Source organism: Pipistrellus kuhlii, unplaced genomic scaffold (assembly GCF_014108245.1).
Source record: "Pipistrellus kuhlii isolate mPipKuh1 unplaced genomic scaffold, mPipKuh1.p scaffold_m20_p_11, whole genome shotgun sequence".
Lineage (NCBI taxonomy): Eukaryota > Metazoa > Chordata > Mammalia > Chiroptera > Vespertilionidae > Pipistrellus > Pipistrellus kuhlii.
The window spans coordinates 25,330,735-25,351,306 of NW_023425416.1; positions in this window are offsets into that span (position 1 = coordinate 25,330,735).

Genomic DNA, 20,572 nt, shown 5'->3' on the forward strand with positions numbered 1-20,572 from the left:
GAGGGGGCTTCCGGGAAGAGCTGGAACTTCCTGTGGGCCATGCAGGGACAGGCAGGACTGGGGGAGGTGGGGAAGGGAACGGGGGTGACTCTCAGGGAGGGGAACAACAAGGGCAAAGGTGGGAACCAGAAAAGAGCCTGGCAGTGGCAGAAAGTCTGCAGAGGGGGCAGCTGAAAGAGAGGCGAGCTTGTTGGAGGAAACAGCGCGGTCAGGCAGTGGGGCCCTCACGTCGGCCAAACAAGGCCCCGGATGGAAGAATGAGGGTCTCCACCAGGAAGGTCTGCATCAATCAAAACGTTCACCTCGCTGACCGCTGTGCATACCCCACGTGGTCCTGCCTCCTTGCCTTTACTCATGCAGTTCCTCCCACCTCTAGTGCCTCCTAAGGCTTAGCCCCTCGTCTGCCCTCAGACGTTCCCAAAACCCACCTCCCTCCAGAAGCCTTCTGAAAAGGAAAAGCGTCATCGGTTTTGAAGTCAGACTGGGTTTGAGCAAGTCCTTTAACTTCAATATACCTCACCTGCATACTCATACTCGCTTACCTCCATGGCTACCGTGAGGCTGAAATTAGATGGGGCATGTAGAGTGCCTAATACCATAAGTATCTGACACATAGTAGGTTCTCAGGAAACGGTTGTGGTATGCATGGATTCAAAGCCGTGTAACCTCCAAACGTCTTCGATTATACCCAGAAAGGTCTTTTGTCCATCCGGTGACACCCTAATCCCTTCTCTCCTCTCCACACTTGCTGGTGTAGGCTAGCCCCAGCCCCATAGAGGCCCAGCTCAAGGCTCGGGTCAGCATCCTCAGGCCTGACATCACATGGTTTCCTAATAGTGTGCCCAACAGTATAAGCTGCTCTCTCAGAGGGCGTGTGTGGCTGTCCACTCCTGGAGGACAGAAAACCCTCTACCTTCCCTTGTCCCCTCCGCAGCACCCAGGACAACACTGGGCACAAGCTACATGCTGGGCAAGGGCTGCTGCTCCAATCTCTCCAAGAGCCAGGCAGGTAACGTGCTCGTAGATGAGGGATGCCAGCCTAGTGGCAAACAGGAGGGCATGGTGGGGCCTGTGGCAAGCTGGAGAGCTTTCCTGTGTGTGTGTGTGTGTGTGTGTGTGTGTGTGTGTGTGTGTTGACAGAAGTGGGACAGGGAAGAGACTCTATGAAGACAAAAGTCTTGGATCACTAGCTCATCAGGTGACTGTGGCCAACTGGCCTCCCCTCGCTCTGGACCAGGGGGGGCGCTGTTTGTCCAAAGAGGCCCCCAAACCCTCCCGGGCAGCTCCCAGGCTGTGAGGCGGATCAAAGGAGTCGGTGCTTATGGGAACACTTTGAAAGCCTGAGGTTCTCTGGAAACCTGAGGGACCGTGTTCAGAAGCCCTAACGTTTTCCCCAAGCCAGACCCCTAATCTCAGATGATCAGGAACAGGTATGCGGTAAGGGGAGCTTAAAAGGCCCCTGCTGCCCTGCTGGGAGCCGCCTCCTATCTCCCCGGGATCTCTGGCGGCCCTGGCTCCACCAGGGGGTGGTAATTGGGTCCCTCTGGAAAACAGCAGAGGCAGCTTAGGGCAGCTGGAGGCGGCAGAAACCCTATCCCCTCCAGAGCCCTGACATTCTCATCAGCTCCTTTCCCGCCAGCAGGCCGACAGCTTCCTGAGACCACCCAGCTTCCCGCCCTCCCCTGTTCCCATGGCTCCCTGGTGCTCCTCCTCGCTGCCCTGGCAGAGGCCAGGGACTGGAGGTGCCCCAGGCCTGCCTCCCCTCCAAGGTCTCGGTGGCAGCTGCCAAATGGCACCGTGACCTCCTCACCCCCCAGCTCCAGCGTCACTCTCGCCTCCTGGGGCAAGGGGGCACTGAGCCCCACCTGTGGCCCAGCCTGACCCCAGCCACTGAGGCCAGCTGTCGCCGGTTACCAGGAGCACAAGCTGCCCGTGAACAAGTGTGCTCGCTGGCTTCGGATCAAAGATGCTACTACGATCGTTACCGACGCTCAGCCACCTGCTATTTGCCTGGCACTTTCCAAGTTCTCCCAGCGGCTCCAAGAGACAGTGTCATACCCATCTTTCAGACAGGGAAACTGCAGCTCAGAGAGGTGAGGCAAGTTGCCATGATGCAAAAATGAAATTCACCCCCAGTTCTGACTACTAGCTCCATGCTTGTGCTATCAAATTCCTCATATGTTTCCTTCACAAATTTTTACTGAGTACCGACCACATGTCAATCTCTGTCAGAGCACAGAGAATAAAAGTATGCACAAAACAGACATGATCCCTGCCCATGTGACACCAACAGATTAAGAGGAGAAATAAACACTAAGGATCAGATGGGAGAAATTACTTTTTAAATATTTTTTGAGAGAGAGAGAGAGAGAGAGAGAGAGAGAGAGAGAGAGAGAGAGAGAGGGAGAGAGAGGGAGATGGAGAAAGAAACATTGGCCGGCTGTCTCCTGCACACTGCCAGAGCTCTGCGGCCAGGGCATGCGCCCTGACCGGGAATGGAACCAGTAACCTTTTGGTGAACGGGACAAAGCCCAATCAACTGAGCCACCCCGGCCAGGGCAGATGGGGAAATGTGTAAGCAGAGGTGGTTATAAATGCTGTAGGAGAACTGCAGAGGCTCTGCCCTAGGTCAGACCCGAAAGATGAAACCATGTTAACGGGGAGAAGCCATGCGCTGAGGGGAGGTGGGCAGGAGGGAGTGTGTCCGGATACACGAACAGGAAGTGGCTGGCCTGCAGGAAGCCCAGGGAGAGCTCCCTCTCCAGGGGAGCTCTGGGCTTTACTGGCCAAAGTATTTGCTGTTGTTCCTAGAAGCTCCCGCAACAAGCCCTGGGGCAAGAGCATCAGACTGGCATATCTCAGGACCCACCCCGGCTGCAGCGCGGCTCTGGATTGTTTACACACACACACACACACACACACACACCTCCTGACCATCATTGTAGAATCCCTCCCAGACCCAGTATTGTCCATCTCAAATCAGAAACCCAGAGAGCTACTCTGAACGGAAACATCCTAAACGCTGAGCCATCCCTGGGTGGCGAGAAGCCTATCACTTCACAGCCAGTGAGAGCAGCAGGTCCCAAAGACTGTGACTGAGAGCGAGGACACACCAGGTTCACCACGTGTGAGGCAGAAAACCTGCCGTGTACGCAAAGTAACATTCTTGCTGGTTTATTTTCTTCCTACAGATTTAAATGAATGTCTCGGATCTTCTTCAAATCAATGGACTTGCAGCTCCATCAAAAGTCTGTACTATCTTTAAGTCTTCCCCCCAAAATAGTTAAGGAAACTGTGTGATAACCAAACAATGAACTACTACTCAGCAATAAATATGAGCAAACTACTGATACACACACAACATGAGTGAATCTCAAGAGCATGCGCTACCTGGAAGAAAATTTACTCAGCCATAGCCAGTTTGGCTCAGTGGACAGAGCATCGGCCCAAAGACTGAAGGCTCCCGGGTTCGATACCCATTACATAACTAGGTTGCAGGTTCCATCCTGGTCCTAGTTGGGGCATGTGCAGGAGGCAACCAACCAATATGTCTTTCTCTCATGAATATTTCTCTCTCTGTCTCTTCCTCTTCCTTTCACTCTCTAAAAATCAATGGAAAGATTCCTCGGGTGAGGATTAACAAAAAAAGAAAACTTACCCAAAATAGTGCACCTGGTAAGAACCCATTCACATGAATTTTTTAAATAGGCAAACTAGTCCATGGGGGAAACATCGAAAGAGTGGTTGCCTCTGCCTGAGGGCAGAGATTGACTGGGAAGGAACAAGAGGGAACTTCCTACAGAGAAGATGATGTTCTATACCTTGATATAGATTGGCATTACACAAGTGTATGCAAAAATCAAAACTCATGGATGGCAGAGTTAATATTTGTACCTAGAGGGGAAAAAGAGTCATAAATACTTAAATTAGTAATATAACTTAATAAACAATAGCATGCTGAATTGTTTAGGGATGACGTATACTAATGTTTGCAACTTATTTTGAAATGTATCAAAACATAAGATGGATAGATGAATGAATAGAGGGCTGGGTGAGTGGGTAGATATATAATAAAGCAAATATAACAACATAATTGTAGAGTCTGGGTGGATAGTATATGTATCATGTTTGAAGATTTTCATAATGAAATGATAGGGGGAGGGAATCATTATTAACAACATCCTAAATATAACATGGGACAAAATTAAAAGAAACCTGGGTTCCTATATTGACAAAGCCATTTCCTACCTGTTTGATCAGGGGCAAGGCTTAAATATGCCAAGTCTCAATATCATAGTGCATAAAAAGAAGCTGATTAAAAAAAAAAAATCTGTGTCATTGAGTTCTTGTGAGGATGATATGAAAGAACATATGCAAAGGGCTTGGAAAGGTTCATTGTGACCTGAAGCTATAAAGCACAATAAAAAGAGTCTTCCATTACAAACGCACAGAAATTCTATTTTTAAAAATAACTAAAAATATCCTTTGTTTTCAAAGTCTAGCTCTCAAAAAAAAAAAAAAAAAAAAAAAAAAAAAAGGTAATCCGAACATACCAGCAATAGACGGAACCAAAAGCTCATGCACTGACACTGAAGAAACCCCAGATCGGGCAGAAGGCTTAGAGACTGGAAAATATATCTCTGGGGAGAAACTCCAGTTCTAATCCCCTAGCAGGAATGAGAGACAGGGCTTGGGGATCACTCAAGTTAAATTGGGAGTGAGAATCCTGCATAAAGTCAGGAATTTTGCAGAGCCACGCCCTTAGTGAAAAGAAGGTTAGAACTCTCCCACAAGCCCAGAGACACAGCGATAAAGTTTGTCTCCTCCCAGATTCCCATTAGAAATCAAAACACCAACCTTGTATTGGTTGGTGATGGTTTAGAATTAGACTTATACCAACCACATCGTACAGCAAAACCAAGTCAAAAAATTAACAAATACATAAAAAATAGATCTCAAGCTGGTGATACTAAAATAAAATCTCCCTGTAGGGTCATTCCAACACTTCAGGCAGTTCAGGATTCCCACAGGGAAAGAAATCACCAAGGGAAACGGCAAACCATGCAGAGAAAAGTTTACCATGAGCAAGAGTTTTCAGAAACAACTAACAGGAGAAATGGCATCCCAAGAGTTTCTGATAATTGAACATTCTGAAAGACTATAAGTATATTTCAAATGAGGAAAGAGAAAGGGGGGGGGGGGGAAATAATGAAATTCTAGGTAGCCTTTTTTAAAAGAACCGAATAAAACTTCTAGAAATTAAAAAATATATAGTCATCAAAACTGAAATTTTAGTGAATGGGTAACATTGTCGAATAGATGGAGCTGGAAAGAGAATTACTGAATTAGACAATAGCCATGAGGAAATCACCAGTACGACTGCACAGAGAGGCAAAGCCACGAAAAGTATAAAAGAGGGAATGAAGAGGTTCGACAAGTTTGTAATAAGAAAGAACAAAAATAACGGGGAAGAGGAAATATCAAAAGCAGTAAGAGCCAAGAATTCTCAATAGTGATGAAAAAATATGAATCTCCGTAAGGAAGAATAACTCCAGTCCCCACGCAGATTATATAAAAACTAGAGGCCCGGGGGAGTGGGAGGGGATCCTGCAGCCCAGCCTGCACTCCCTGGCAATCCAGGACTCCTCTGGGGATGTAGCAGTGTGCCAAGTGGCAGGTGACCAGGGAGGAGCCAGAACCGGGCTGGGGACTGCACTGCTTGTGCTCATCCCAGCCCAGTGAGTCTGAGCGCTGCCAGAGTCAGGAGAGGCCCCCCCACCACAGCTGCACTCACCAGCTGTGAGCCCATCTCCTGCATTGAGCATCTGTCCTCTGGTGGTCAGTGTGTATCATAGCGACTGATTGACCAGTCATTCTAGTTGTTCCATTGTAATGGTCACTTAGGCTTTTAGATAGATAGATAGATAGATAGACAGACAAATAGATAATTCCATGCCTAGAAATATATTAAACCTGCAGAATACCAAAATAAAATTTTAAAAGCAACTAGCGAGAATAGACACAATACCTACAAAAGAACAATGAGGCTTACCACAGACTCCTCTATAGCAGCCCCAGATGCCAGGAAGTAATAGAATATCCCAAGTATCTCCCATGTGCTGAGGGAAAATTACTGTCGACTTCAGTGTTCCATATCCAGCTATATTAACTTAAGCAAGAGAATAAAATTTTTAAATTTCAGCAAAAGACTTCACACAGACTTTTGATGAAAGCACTATGAAACTATAGACTTCAGGAAGAAGGAAACTGAACTCAAAAGGAAAGAATGGGTGAGCAAAGAAAATACGAACATGTGAAAACCTCTAAAGAAGCATTGAGTATAAAAATCCTGTGTAATAAAAACCTAATATGCAAACTGTCCCCTCAGGTTGTTGTTCAACCAGGAGATAGACTGGGAGTTCGACTGCTCGCTATAACATGTACTGACCACCAGGGGGCGACGTGGAACATGGCAGGCATCTGTGATGTGGCACTGGCAGTGGGTGGCAGTGGAGGAACTGCCGGCTCCGATGAGCCCTGATGACAGCGGGACCATGGCAGGATGGTGGAGCAGATGAATAGGTGGCGCCAGGCAAAGGTGGGAGCAAGCAGGAGCCCAATTGCCCAGCAGATGGCTACCAGCACCAGCAGGGGGCTGGCTGCTGGCGGCGTCAGGCCATGGCAGGGTGCCAGGCAGAGCTGCAAGCCTGGGGGCACGAGCTGGGGCCCGATCCCTGGAGGCCACCCCTAGGGACCCCACCTATGCATGACTTCATGTACCGGGCCTCTAGTATACAGATAAATAGTGACAAAGGCTTAGCACATAGTAAGTGCATGACAATTGTTTTATAATCAGTGATTCTTGATTGTGTACACCTTTTCTGAGACATAAGTCTGCGTATATTTTGCAGCATATTGGTTGCCACATTTGATTTACTTTTTTTAAAACATATTTTATTCTTTTTTTACCAATTGGGAGAGGGATAGAGAGTTAGAAACATCGATGAGAGAGAATCATCGATCAGCTGCCTCCTGGACACCCCCTACTGGGGATGTGCCCGCAATCAAGGTACATGCCCTTGACCGGAATTGAACCTAGGACCCTTGTGTCTGCAGGCCGATGCTCTATCCACTGAGCCAAACCAACCAGGGCTCAAAACATTTTTTTTTCCCACCTCTCTGGTAGTGAACCTAGGAAGAATGATCCTCATTGCCTGCCAAGAATACATGTTCCAGAAACCAAAACAAAGCCCGAGAAGTCACACGCCCAGTGTCACTTCTGCTGCCTCATACTGGTCAAGACAGTTACAACCTCACCCACATCCACAGGGAGGGGACATGACCCCACCCCACAATGGGAGGAGGGTCACAGAATGTTGAGGCCATATTTTACAACTATCCCCTACAATTGGGACACAGCTAAAATTTGGTGCAATTAAAAGTGGGAGGTAAAGAACAAATAACAACACTAGCAAGATCCCTAATTTATTGAGCATATACCATGTTCCAGACACTTTCACTTATCCTTACATCAAACCCGTGAGATAGGGGAAAATACTATCCCCCTTCTCACAGAGAAGGAACCTGCACTCATAGCGTTGGTGCAAATGCCCAAGGTCATACAGCTAATGAGTGGCCAGCTTCAAATCCAGGACAACCACCCTGTAAAATCCAGGCTTTTACCGACTCCGCTGTACTCATTCTTAAAGCCGCTGAGCAGTGGTAACTTACTCTAGTCCTGAGTAAGTTATTCTAACCCCTGAAGCTGCCTGTAAAGAATTTAAGCGTGGCCCTAACCGGTTTGGATCAGTGGATAGAGCGTCGGCCTATGGACTGAAAGGTCCCAGGTTCGATTCCCGTCAAGGGCATGTACCTTGGTTGCGGGCACATCCCCAGTGGGGGTTGTACGGGAGGCAGCTGATCGATGTTTCTAACTCTCTATCTCTCTCCCTTCCTCTCTGTAAAAATATATATATTTTTTTTAAATAAAAATAAAATAAAAAGAATTCAAGCTTGGAGCCAGCCCTCAGGAGAGGGAGGTGGCATCCAGAGCAGGGGCTTCCTGTGTAAACAGGAGGCACGTGGGAAGCAGCACTGCGGTGCGGGACAATGGGCAGGGAGCAGGCAGGCCCTCTGTCTCCGGTGGGCGCCCAGGGCTGCAGGCGGCTGGGCAGGAACAGCTGGGGCCTGGCTCCCGGTGCCTGGCCCCGGAGAGGAACTGCCCCTCTCATGGCTTTCCCAAGAGGAAGTCCCCCACTGGTGCTCGGGAAGCCCTTCCCAGCGCAGGCCTCAGCTGGGCCTAGGCCTCCCCTTTCTTCTCCGGGAGCGTGTTGTCTTTAGGGCTAATCTGGGACACAGGTCTCCTCTGAAGTCCCCGTGGCCTGGAGGCCTGGGGGGTGTGGGCAAGTCAGGCCAGGCCGGGCTCAGACGCCAATCCAGGAGGCAGCCACCCCTGAGCGTATGCTGATGGGAGGAAAAGCATACTACACTAAACAAAACGAAAACGTAGGATATGGAAAGCAAAGCAGACCTGACTCCACATCCCAGTTCTAACTAGCCGCGTGACCTTGAGCAAGACACGTAACCTCTGTGAGCCAGTCTTCTCGTTTGTAAAGGAGGCAAAATAATATCCCCCCTGAAAAGAGTTGTGTGAAGATCAAATGAGATAATCCATTTAAGCAACACCTGTGTCTTGGGCTGGGAACCTCTGTACAGACGGTGTGTCTGTCACCTGGAGTTCCCTGTGGGCAGGAATCACACTTTGCTCTTCTCTTCACCCCCATACCTAAAACAGCACTGCACAGAAACAGGGCTCAACAAATGTGTGTGAAGAAACAGATGATGTAACTGGGGAACTAATGCATTTGTTCATTCATTCTTTCTTTTCTTCTTTTGGGTGGAGGACACAGTCTAGCATCTTTCAAGACCCACATAATCAGTCATTTCCTAATTGACCACTGCCATTGTCATTAAATATAAGAAGAATCCAACATTCATCCTGCCTGTCCTTCACAGACCCTACCTCAGGGCAATCAAAAGGTTGATAAACAATTAATGAAGAAATTAATTAATGAAGAAGAAATGATAGAATTAGAATATCACCATTTTGCTAATAAACCCTAATGAATAATGGCTCTAAGCAGTGATCATCAATGGCTGTTAAAATCCAAAAGAGAAAAACAATTATGCAATAGTGTCTCCTGATGGAAGTATGCAACACCATTGGTGAAGTGTTATTGCCAAAATATCAAACCTAATCTAACCAAGCCTCTAGATCTTCCAAAATAGATAGAAAATATAGAAGACAGAGGAGCATGGTGGAGGATGCCACAGAGATGCAATCCGCAGAATCAAGGCTCTGAGAAACTCTTAAGAACAAGTGGCATACTATCTTTTAAAAGATTTCTTGCAAGGAGAAAAAAAAGAGAAGTGAGATATCTATATATTAAAAGAGACTTAAGATATATATTAACGAAATTAAATATGTGGATCTTGTTTGGGTCCTTAAACAAGCCAACTGTAAAATCCATTTGAGACTATTGAGAATATTTGAACATTAATGGCATGATATACTAAAAAACTCCCTCGAAATTTTTAGATGTGATGATGGTATGGTGGCTATCTTTTTAAGTGCTTATATTTTAGGGATATAAAAGCATATGTTTGCGTGAAATAGTAGATATATCTGGGATTCGCTTCCAAAGAATCTGGTAGGAGAAAGGTGAAGAAATTTGTGGGGATATAGAGAAAACCAGGTGGGGGTTCACTGTACTATTCTCTCTCCTATTTATATAGGTTTGAAATGTACCACAATAACAGGTTTAAAACAAAGAGATCAAAGATACATTAAAAATAATCCTATATAGCCGAAACCGGTTTGGCTCAATGGATAGAGCATAGGCTTGGGGACTGAAAGGTCCCGGGTTCGATTCCGGTCAAGGGCATGTACCTTGGTTGTGGGCATATCCCCAGTAGGGGGTGTGCAAGAGGCAGCTGATCGATGACTCTCTCATCGATGTTTCTAACTCTGTATCTCTCTCCCTTCCTCTCTGTACAAAATCAATAAAATATATTTTTTAAAATAAAATAAATAATCCTATATAATAAAAGGCTAATATGTAAATAGACTGATCAGCAGAACAATTGGAACAACCAAACAACTGAACAACCGGTCACTATGCTGTGCACTGACCACCAGAGGGCATGTGTGAAACATGGTGGGCGTTGGCCAGGGCAGGATGGTAAAGCAGGTGAGCAGGGGCACTAGACTAAGGCGGGGCACCAGTCCCTGTCATCAGGGTGAGCCTCTGGTATTTACTGAAAATTCTTTGCTCCCACATGCCACGGTTCCACCCAGCACTTGCACCTGCTGCCAATGTCCAGTGCCATCAACAAGTGCAAGCAGCAGTGGCTGCCAGCCCTGATCGCCTCTGAGGGCTTTCCACCTCCCCCTGCTCCTGAGGGGCAATCAGGACAGCAGCCACTGCTTATACCCACTGATGGCACTGGCCCTGTTCATACGTGCTGCTGGCGCTGACCCCAATCGCTCCATGCTGGCAGCAGGTGTGAGAGAGGCAGCAGGAGTGGGTCTTCCTGCAGACCACAGCAGGAGGGGCTGGGCAGGAGCATGGAGGATGGGTATGGAGGAAGAGCCAAGACCCGCCTCTGTGTGTATCACAGCCTCTTGGCCCACAAATTTGTGCCCTGGGTCCCTAATATTACTAGTAATGATTACTAGGGGTTTTTTTTGTTTTGTTTTTTAGTGCTTCCTATATTCAATACTTTTCACATAATACCTTATTTAATCTTCTCAAGAACCCTAAAACCTAGATACTATTATCATTGTTTTACAGATGAGAAAACTGAGGCACAGAGAGGCTGGATAACAGGACCAAAGTCATACAGTGAGCAGAATGCAGCGCCAGGATTTAAGTCTATATCTGCAGGCAGCAGGGCCTATGTTCTCTGCCCTCTACCATCTCACACTCGCTGACACTGACTTCCCAGAGGACAGGCATCACTCTCTGTTTTACAGATGAAGAGGCTGAGCTTCTGCTCAACAATAACCAGTAAAGTTAAAGATGTCAGTTCCAGTGGTCCTCCACTTCTTGGTAAACTGTAGCACATGAGCCCCAACAGACATGCATAAGAACATCCATAGTAGGACTACGCAATGTCCCCCAACAAACATGAGTGTATAAACCGTGGTGTGTTGATCCAATGGAATAGTGCAACACAGTGGAAATGAATGGAGCTTGTCTGTACATCAACCAGGAACTTTCCACAATCATCAGGTTGAATGAAAAAGCAAGCATCTTTCTGCAACAGCTGGGTATCATTTATCCAAAGTTATGAAACACAAAACAATATGAAGTACTGCCTAGGAGTGGATGTATATGTAGCACAAGTATAAAAACAACCATGGGCCGAAACCGGTTTGGCTCAGTGGTAGAGCGTCGGTCTGCAGACTGAAAGGTCCTGGGTTCTATTCCGGTCAAGGGCATGTACCTTGGTTGTGGGCACATTCCCAGTAGGGGGTGTGCAAGAGGCTGGTAGATGTTTCTCTCTCATCGACCTTTCTAGCTCTCTATCTCTCTCCCTTCCTCTCTGTAAAAAAATCAATAAAATATATTTAAAACAAAAACAAAAAAACCATGGGAATAGTTGGCCCCAAATTTACCAATGTGATCACCTTAGAAGAGAGAGATAGAAAGGCATCAAGAAAGGGTACAGGGGGGTATATCTGCAAATTTTATTTCTTAAAAAGAAATATGTGAGTTAGTGAGGCTGTGGAGAAACAGGCATCCCTCGCCCTTTTAGTGAGAGTGTACATTGCTTCAGTCCATAGGAGGGTAATTTGGTAACATCTATCAAAGTTTCAAATGTGCATATCCTTTGACCCAGCTCTATACTTTTAGAAATTTTAGTACAGAGATATGCACACACCTACAAAATTAGATATATACAAGATTATACATTACAGCATCCTATATAATAAAAGCCTAATATGCTAAGGGTCCATATCAGTTCTGTCATCAGTTCAACCAATCAAAGTGTAATATGCTAATGATATGTTAAGGCAGCTCAACCACTCACTATGAGTGGCACTGACCACCAGGGAGCAGATGCTCAACACAGATGACCCCTGGTCAGTATGCTCCCACAGGGGGAGTGCCACTCAGCCAGAAGCCAGGCTCACAGCTGGTGAGCACAGTTGCCATGGCCAGAAGCAGTTCCCACCTCCAAGGCAGCGCTAAGGATGTCTGGCTGATGGCTTAGGCCTACTCAATCAAACACTCTCCAGAGGGCTCCTGGTCTGTGAGAGGGCACAGGCCGGGCTGAGAACCCTCCCGCCCCTAAGTGCATGAATTTTGTACACCAGGCCTCTAGTTGTTTATAAAAGCTAAGAACTGGAAACAACTTAATACCATGCAACCCTAAAAAAGAAGAATGCCCAGCCAGTGAGGCTCAGTGGTTGAGCATCAACCCATGAACCAAGAGGTCACTGGTTTGATTTCTGTTTAAGGCACATACCCAGATTATGAGCTCCATCTTCAGAAGGGGGCATGCAGAAGGCAGCCTATTTATGTCGCTCTCTCTCATCAATGTTTCTATCTCTCCCTTCATCTCTCTCTAAAAAAAAAAAAATCAATAAAAACATATTTTTTAAAAGAATGCACAGACATGGAAAGATCTCTAACATATGGAATACTGTGCATTTGATGCTGAGGAAGGCAAGGCAATGTACATAGCATCCTATATAATACAGAAGAAACATGCAAACTGACCCTCACACCCTCGCATCATAAGATGGCCGCCTCCACATCATCACAAGATGATCACTCCCACATTGTCACAAGATGCCAGCAGAGGAGGGCAGTTGAGGGTGACCAGGCCTGCAGGGAAGGACATTTGGGGATGACCAGGCCTTTTGTGGGGAGGACAATTGGGGGCTACCAGGCCTGCAGGGGAGGGCAGTTAGGAGTGACTAGGCCAGCAGGAGAGCAGTTAAGTGTCAATCAGGCCAGCAAGGGAGTAGTTAGGGGCTATCAGGTTGGCAGGCAGAGTAGTTAGGGGCAATTAGGCAGCCAGACAGACAGGCAAGCAGTTAGGAGCCAGCAATCCCAGATTGTGAGAGGGAGTTGCAGAGGGTGCAGGCTGGGCTGGGGGAACAACTCCTAGTGCACAAATTTTGTGCATCAGGCCTCTACTGTTTGTGTATGCAAGAAATATGTCCAGTGGGATATATGTGAAAGCAAGATCACTGCCTCTGAGAGGGATGGCTTGGGAACAGACATGGGAGGGAGATTTTTTGCTGTAAGCCTTCAATATTTTTAAATTTTGGTATATCTGAATATACTGCCTATTGAAAGAATGACAACATTTTCAAACTCTGAAGCTCAGCAAGGTCCCATCAATTCCCAGGCTGATATCAGTAAGTATCAGGACAGCTGCCTGGTTAACCACCCCACTATGGTACCTAGAGCCTAAGGGGACTGTGCATCGGTGACAGTACCAGGCACCAGGATTTCCAGCCCTTCTGCACTACCTCTGTGGCCTAGAGCAGACCTTGTATATGTCTGGACCTGAGTTCCAGGTGAGGGGGTCCCTTCCTATTCAGATACGCTACTAGCCCCCTCCTTAGTCCTCAAGAGTGCCACCTCCTAGCGAAAACTAGGGCCAAGAGGTACCTGGAACAGAGCACGCCAGAATCCTGAACTGTTCCCACCCAGAGTCCCCGAATCCTGACCACTGTTTCCCCAACAAAAGCCTGCTTGTACCACCACAGCAGCCTGTCAGCAATTACACCCGATTACACACCCGGAGCCAGCAAGGCCTCAATTAGTCCAACGTGGGGCCTGAGGAGGGGCCGGCTGCACAGGGTATAGTGCCCACATAGTGCCTCCACCCACCGGGCAGCAGAATCCTCTCAGTCAAGCCCAGGGGCTTGGACACTTGGTAACAACATCCCAGGACATCCTGGGGGGGAAGGCTATTGACTTTCCTTCCCTGAGTGATCCTTCCCTGCAGGGCCTGCTCAAGCCCTCTGTCCTAACGTGCATTTCTGTAGACTTCATGCTCTCTCCCTGCTCAGGCCACACACATCTTCATGGCTTACCACTCTCCCAGGCAAGATGCACTGGCTCCAGGCTGTCACCTCCTTCCAGGAGAAGATGAGCGCCCTGGAGGAGCCCTGCAGAGAGAGGGGTTCCCCAGGCTGCCTCCAAATCATCCTTGTCATGGGCTTGGCTCAGCTTGTTGCGAGGATGACCCAATGCCCATCTCCTCTGAATTCTTCTCTGCAGCATCCAAAAACAAACTGGTCCGTCCTTCTTTAGCAAATTCCCTGAGAAGGACACTATTGCTGCCCCCAGTGCTTGGCAAGCATTGAGGCATTCCCATACCCCTCTTCTTCTTCCCAGTGAGTGTATGTAGCTGTGAGACTGTATGCAAATGTGTGTACACAAATCTCAAGCCTGGGTGTGACAGCACATGAGGGGAGGACCAGAGGTTATAGGAAACAGGCCTCAGAAATAGCTGCTAGATTTGGTCAGATGGAAGGAAGGACTTCCTGCCAGTGCAGGGACAAACAGAGGTGAAACTCAGGGCTCCAAAGTCAAACCGCCACTTACTGGCTGAGGGCCTTCAGCAAGTTAGTTAATCTCTCTGAGCCTCGGTTTCTTCATCTATAAAATAAGAATATTAACCTGCCCTTAGGTTTGTCAGAAAAAAATGAAATGAGAGAATACGTATAAAGTTCCTGGCACAAAATAAATGCTTAATAAAGGATAGCTAATCTGTTCCTTTTATAATGATGATAATAATAATAGTTGAGTCCTGGTCATGGAGCTCAGTTGGCTAGAGCATCATCTCAATATGCCAAGGTTAGATCCCCGGTCAGAACACATATAAGAAATAATCAAAAAATGCATAAAAACAAATTAAACAACAAATCAATGTTTCTCTCTCTCTCCCTCCCTCCTTTTCTCTCTCTCTTAAAATTTCAATAAATAGCCAAAACTGGTTTGGCTCAGTGGATAGAGCATTGGCCTACGGACTGAAAGGTCCTGGGTTCGATTCCGGTCAAGGGCATGTATCTTGGTTGTGGGCACATCCCCAGTGGGGGGTGTGCAGGAGGTAGCTGATTGATGTTTCTCTCTCATCGATATTTCTAACTCTCTATCTCTCTCTCTTCCTCTCTGTAAAAAATCAATAAAATATATTTTAAATTTTTTTAATAAATAAAATGCTTTTTAAATAATAACAACAGCTGGAAGTACAGAGTGGTCTTTAGAGAATGCTATCTATACGGAAAAGGCCCCGTTACAGTATACGTCTGTCTGTCTGTCTAGCACTGTAGTTGTTCTTTCACTTGGGAAAACTATTTGGCAATATCTACTAAAACTAAACATATGCCTACACTCCTAGGTGCTCGCTCAGGAGTAAAGAAATGGCCTTCACAAGAAGACATGTACAAAAATGTTGACAGCAACTTTATTATCATATCCTAAAACTGAAAGCAACACAAATGTCCATCAGATGATATAGGTGAAGGTTCAAGCATATTGTGGAATATTACACACAATGACAAAGAGAAATGAATGTCTGACACGTGTAGCAGATGGATGAATGTTAAAAACATGTTCAGCTGAAGAGACCATGAACTATGTGTTATATATCCAGTTTATATGATGTTCAAAGCAAGCAGGAAAAAGTAATCTATAGCAATAGAAATCAGAATATGCATTATCTTTGGGATTGGTTATTGATGAGGAGAAGATATAAGGGAAGCTTCTGAAGTGACAGAAATGGTAATGTCTCATACCTGGATAATGGTTACACGGTAATGATTTCATAGTGCATTGTATGTAAAAATACTTTAGGCTTGTACACTTGAAGTGCATATTGTTTACCATATATAAATTATTATACAGAACATACACACACACACCACATATCATTTTGGTATTATTTGGTATGAGGGAAATCTTCAGAAGGCCAGTAAAACAAAACACAAAACTCAGTCCATCTCCCCTCCCTTCCTCTGGGCTTCTTCAAAGCTAGATATCTAAAACTGCCTTCCAGCCGGGACCGGTTTGGCTCAATGGATAGAGCATCGGCTTAGGGACTGAAGGGTCCCGGGTTTGATTCCGGTACCTTGGTTGCGGGCATATCCCCAGTAAGGGGTGTGCAAGAGGCAGCTGATCGATGACTCTCTCATCGATATTTCTAACTCTCTATCTCTCTCTCTTCCTCTCTGTAAAAAATCAATAAAATATATTTTTTTAAAAATAATAATAATAATAAAATAAAACTGCCTTCCAGCCCTAGACAGTTTGACTCAGTGTGTAGAGCATTGGCCTGAGGACTGAAGGGTCCCAGATTCAATTCCTGTTAAGGGCACATGCCCAGGTTGCTGGCTGGATCCCCAGTAGGGGACACACAGGAAGCAGCCAATCAATGATTGTTTCCATCTCTCTCTCCCTCTCCCTTCCTCTCTGAAATCAATAAAAAATATATTTAAAAAATAAAAATAAAACTCCCTCCAGTGTGGAGGCTTTTTAGAGGGTTTCCCTCCACACATGGGAAACTCGAGGAGGGAATGAGGACCGAAAGAAAGGGCTCTGGCAGGCATCCCTTCATGGGCCTGGCCGGGGCTCCAGGCAGCAGGCTCACACCTTGCAAGCCAGCTGCCACAGGTGCAGAGGCCTCTGTTTCTACAAAAGTTCAGTTTGAACGTTTCAGGCAGGGAACCAAGAAGGTGTCCTGTGTCCTTGCCTAAGGAGCATGACTGTGCAGCCATGATGAAGAGAGAGCCCCAGAGATAATAGATCAACCGAAGGACTTGTATACATGCATATAAGTACAACCAATGGACATAAAACTCTGGGGAGGGAGGGTATGTATGGGAGGGAGGGGGGCAAAAAAATCAATAAAACTATATAAATAAATTTTTAAAAAAAGAGAGAGAGAGAGAGAGAGAGAGAGCCCCAATCACAGCAAGCTCTCAGATCCTGAGCTGGCCCCCCATGGTCCGGCCATTGTGTCCCATCTGCCGACCCTTCCTCGGAAATTCCAGCTTCATGACAAGGAAAGTGACATTTCTCAGTTTTCTCTGAGGAGCAGTCATTTCCCAATCCCATTAGAATATACTGAGCCCACGGGTGGGACGTGGAGGACAGACCCTCTGCCCATCAAGGCTTACATCTGGGTGTGGAGAAAGGCAACATCAGGCAACAACATCCCTCTCTCAAGCACGGGAGGGGCCTAGTGGCAGGGCAGCTGCTGTTTGGGTGTTTGGGGATGAATAAAATGCTTTGGGCCATGGCAGTCAGAGCTATGGGACACCAAAGGAGGCTGGCCAGCAGTGCCTGCCAGCCTGGAATTCTCTCTCTGGGAGTATCCCAGGGGTCTTCAAAGAGGACCAGTCCTCACAAGGCCCAGAAACCAGCCACTCTGCCTTTCCTCCCTGAGTTATGTTCATCCAGGAGGAAGGTCTACAACTGCCCTGCAGTCTGCCTTACAGAGGGCAGGATACACACTCCTCAGGATGAAGAGGTGCTGGTGGACTCGAGTCCCAACATCAGAGAGGCACGGAGGAGCCCGGAACTCAGGCCGCTGCCTCCCAGCCCAGCCATCACAGGGTCAGGGGTGTGGGATTCCAAAGGATGCTAACCAAAAGAAACAGCTGTCATCTGTGCATTCTCCAGAATGAGCAGTAGTAACCTCTCTCTCTCTCTCTCCCCTCCACTACTCTCTCTTCCAAGCACATATTTGGGTAAGTGAGCCTGCTAATCCCATGCAGGCAGAATAATTCCGGCTGGCCTCAGCCAAGCTGTGTGAGAACTGTGCAGCCATCTCAGGCTGCAGACTGTCAGTGCAGCCGCGAGCTCAGCTACAAAACAGAGGTGAAGCTTGTGTTGAGTAGCCTGTGTGTGTGTGTTAAAGGACATTAGGGATGTGCTCTGTACCTCAGCTTCCAAAAAAAAAAATGTCTGAGCTCACCAGGGGAACATCCAGGTGGCCACCAGTCACCCTACCACTGGCCAAAGACATCGAGAATCAACAGGTTCTGGGACTCAGACTTGCTGACATGGAGCCAAGACATCACTGTCATTAAGATAGCTGGTGGAGAGCCTGTGATGGCTTAGAGAGAGGTGCAGTATCTGAGCTAGTGCATACAGCAGGTGAGTGGCGGAAAGTAGGGGAGGGGGTCCCAGATTGACTGAGAGAAATGTATGCAGGGACCTGGAGTCGGAAGGAATAGGGGGTGGGGGGTCGGCGGGGGGCTAGGGTAAGGTAGCCAGTTGAGGTGTGGAGTTGTGTGGGTGCAAAAGCTTCCCTTTCCCCGCGTGCACGCCTCAGAGGCTGTACTCACAGGAGAGGCCTGTATGGGGTTCAGAGCCTCACCTCCCCAGGGTAAGGTTCAGAGCCCCCCCAGGAAAGGGGGCCACAGGACCTGGTGCAGGTGGCTGTCGCCCGCGAGGGACCATAGGAGGGATCAGGAATGCACTGCGCCAGGTCACCGCAGGCCGCCTTTTGGTCGCAGGGTTCCCGGCCTGGAGCTCAGCTACAGAGTGTGATCGGCACTTCTGGGGTCGCTGGCCCAATGCCTGTCACCACCTCCGCCATCAGACCCCAGGGTTTTGCTCGCGCCGAGCGCGGAGCGGGCGCAAGGCGGGCGCGAGGCCTCGGAGGTGCGGGAGGAGAGGCCGCGCTCCCCGCGGGGCTGGCCCGGCATCTTCGGGCGGCGCTGGGGCGGGGAGACCGCAGGGAGGGAGGTGCCCGCGCCTCCTGAGCTGCAGCTGCGCGGCCCGGGAAACCGGACGGCGGAGGCTGGGAGCTCCCGCCCGCTCCCTGGACGTGGGCACCACCGAGGTCATGGAGACAGGGTCCTGAGTCGCCGAGAGACGCAGCGGGGAGAGAACCGGGGCCTGGAGCCCCGCGCGAGCATGGGCACTGTCCGTCCTGCCACGAGAGACCCTGGCCAGCTGGGAGCCAGCCCTCCCAGCCTGCCTAGACCGTGGAGAAGTAAAGGAAGGCGCGCCTCGCTGCCTCCTGGAGAGATCACTACCTGGGAGAGCAGGATTCCCCTTTCTCACACTCCGAAAATCCCTCAGAGGCACTCCTTCCTTCACACACACACACACACACACACACACACACACACACACACACACACTCCTTAAAAGGCTGAAAAGGGAGCCACGCTTGGAATCCGGGGAAGTGATGACACACACAACAATGCTGTTACACCTGGCTGCTGCTGGCCAGAAGCGGAAATGCCTGCGCGGGAAAGAGGGACAGAGCGCCAGCCTGGGTGGTCAGAAAAAAAGAAAGGAGACAGCAGTACCCAGGGTGAGGCCAGCCCCAGCTGCCACCCCTTCCCCCTCCCCCCAGGCCCTATGGGATGTCTTCAGCAGCCCAAACCGAACTGTCCCACTCAGCCTAGGCACTCCCGGAGTGAGGATGGAGAAAAACCCGCACTGCTGCTCAGGAAGCAGGCACAGAGGATGTGAAGGAGTGCCGCTGTGCTGTGCTCTATGCTTGGGGGCATCGGGAGAAACCCACTCAGCTATTATGAGATATTTTCAATGGCGGAGGGGGGAGGGGGAGAGCTTCCTGAGATGAGTTTCAGAGAGCCTTGCCCCCTCTTACTGCGGTGGTCACACCAGGCGTTTCTGCTGACCGCTCTGGAGGAACCTCACCTTTAGGATTGCTGAATCCCAAGAGCCCTATCCCCCTGTCCGCCTCTCCTTTAACCTCAGAGTGCAGATTCAGAGGCCCGAGTGGGAAGAAGCAGTTCGGGAAGGGGGGCTGTGGCTTCCTCAGGGGCTGGGCAGCGGGAGAGGACGAGGTGGTGACAGGCAATGGACCAACCAATCCAGACATGCCAGTCATGAGCACACACCTGCAGGACATCCATCCTGTCCGCAGCCCGGGCGTTTGGGGCGGGAGGACTCCCACGTCTCAGACAGAATTGTCGTTAAGGATGTTAACCATTAGAAGTCAGGCATGCCTGGCTTTTTTTTTTTTTTTTTTTTTTTTTTTTTTTTTTTTTTTTTTTTTTTTTTTGTGCCAGCTCGGACTTCCCCTGAGACCATGTCCACACAAGCAGATAGATGAAACTGGGTCCCCATCAGATTTCTGCTGAGGGGAGGTGAGAACGCACCCTTTCACCCTGAAGAAAGATCAGAATAGATGACAGGAGGAGCATTAAGTAAGTGCCTCCCTCGCCGCCTGTTTCTCTTCCTGTCTGTGATAGAATAGACACACCGGCAGCCATAGAGGCAGGAAAAATTGGAGAAAGATAATAAATCAGGGCGAGGGGGAAGAAGTGGAGGGAAGAATGGAGAAAAGAGAGAGGGCAGGAGAGAGGAAGAAGAAAGAAGAGGCAATATCCTTGAGCCACATTGACTCTGATGTGTGATACACAGATCATCCCATACCTATAACTGTTTGACCTCCTAACGCTCACAGCTCACAGCTTGTTCCTGTTTTTACACCAGCACACGTGCACGGGGGCAGCTGGTATCTCGCGTGTCTCCAGGACAGACCCTCCCCTGACTTC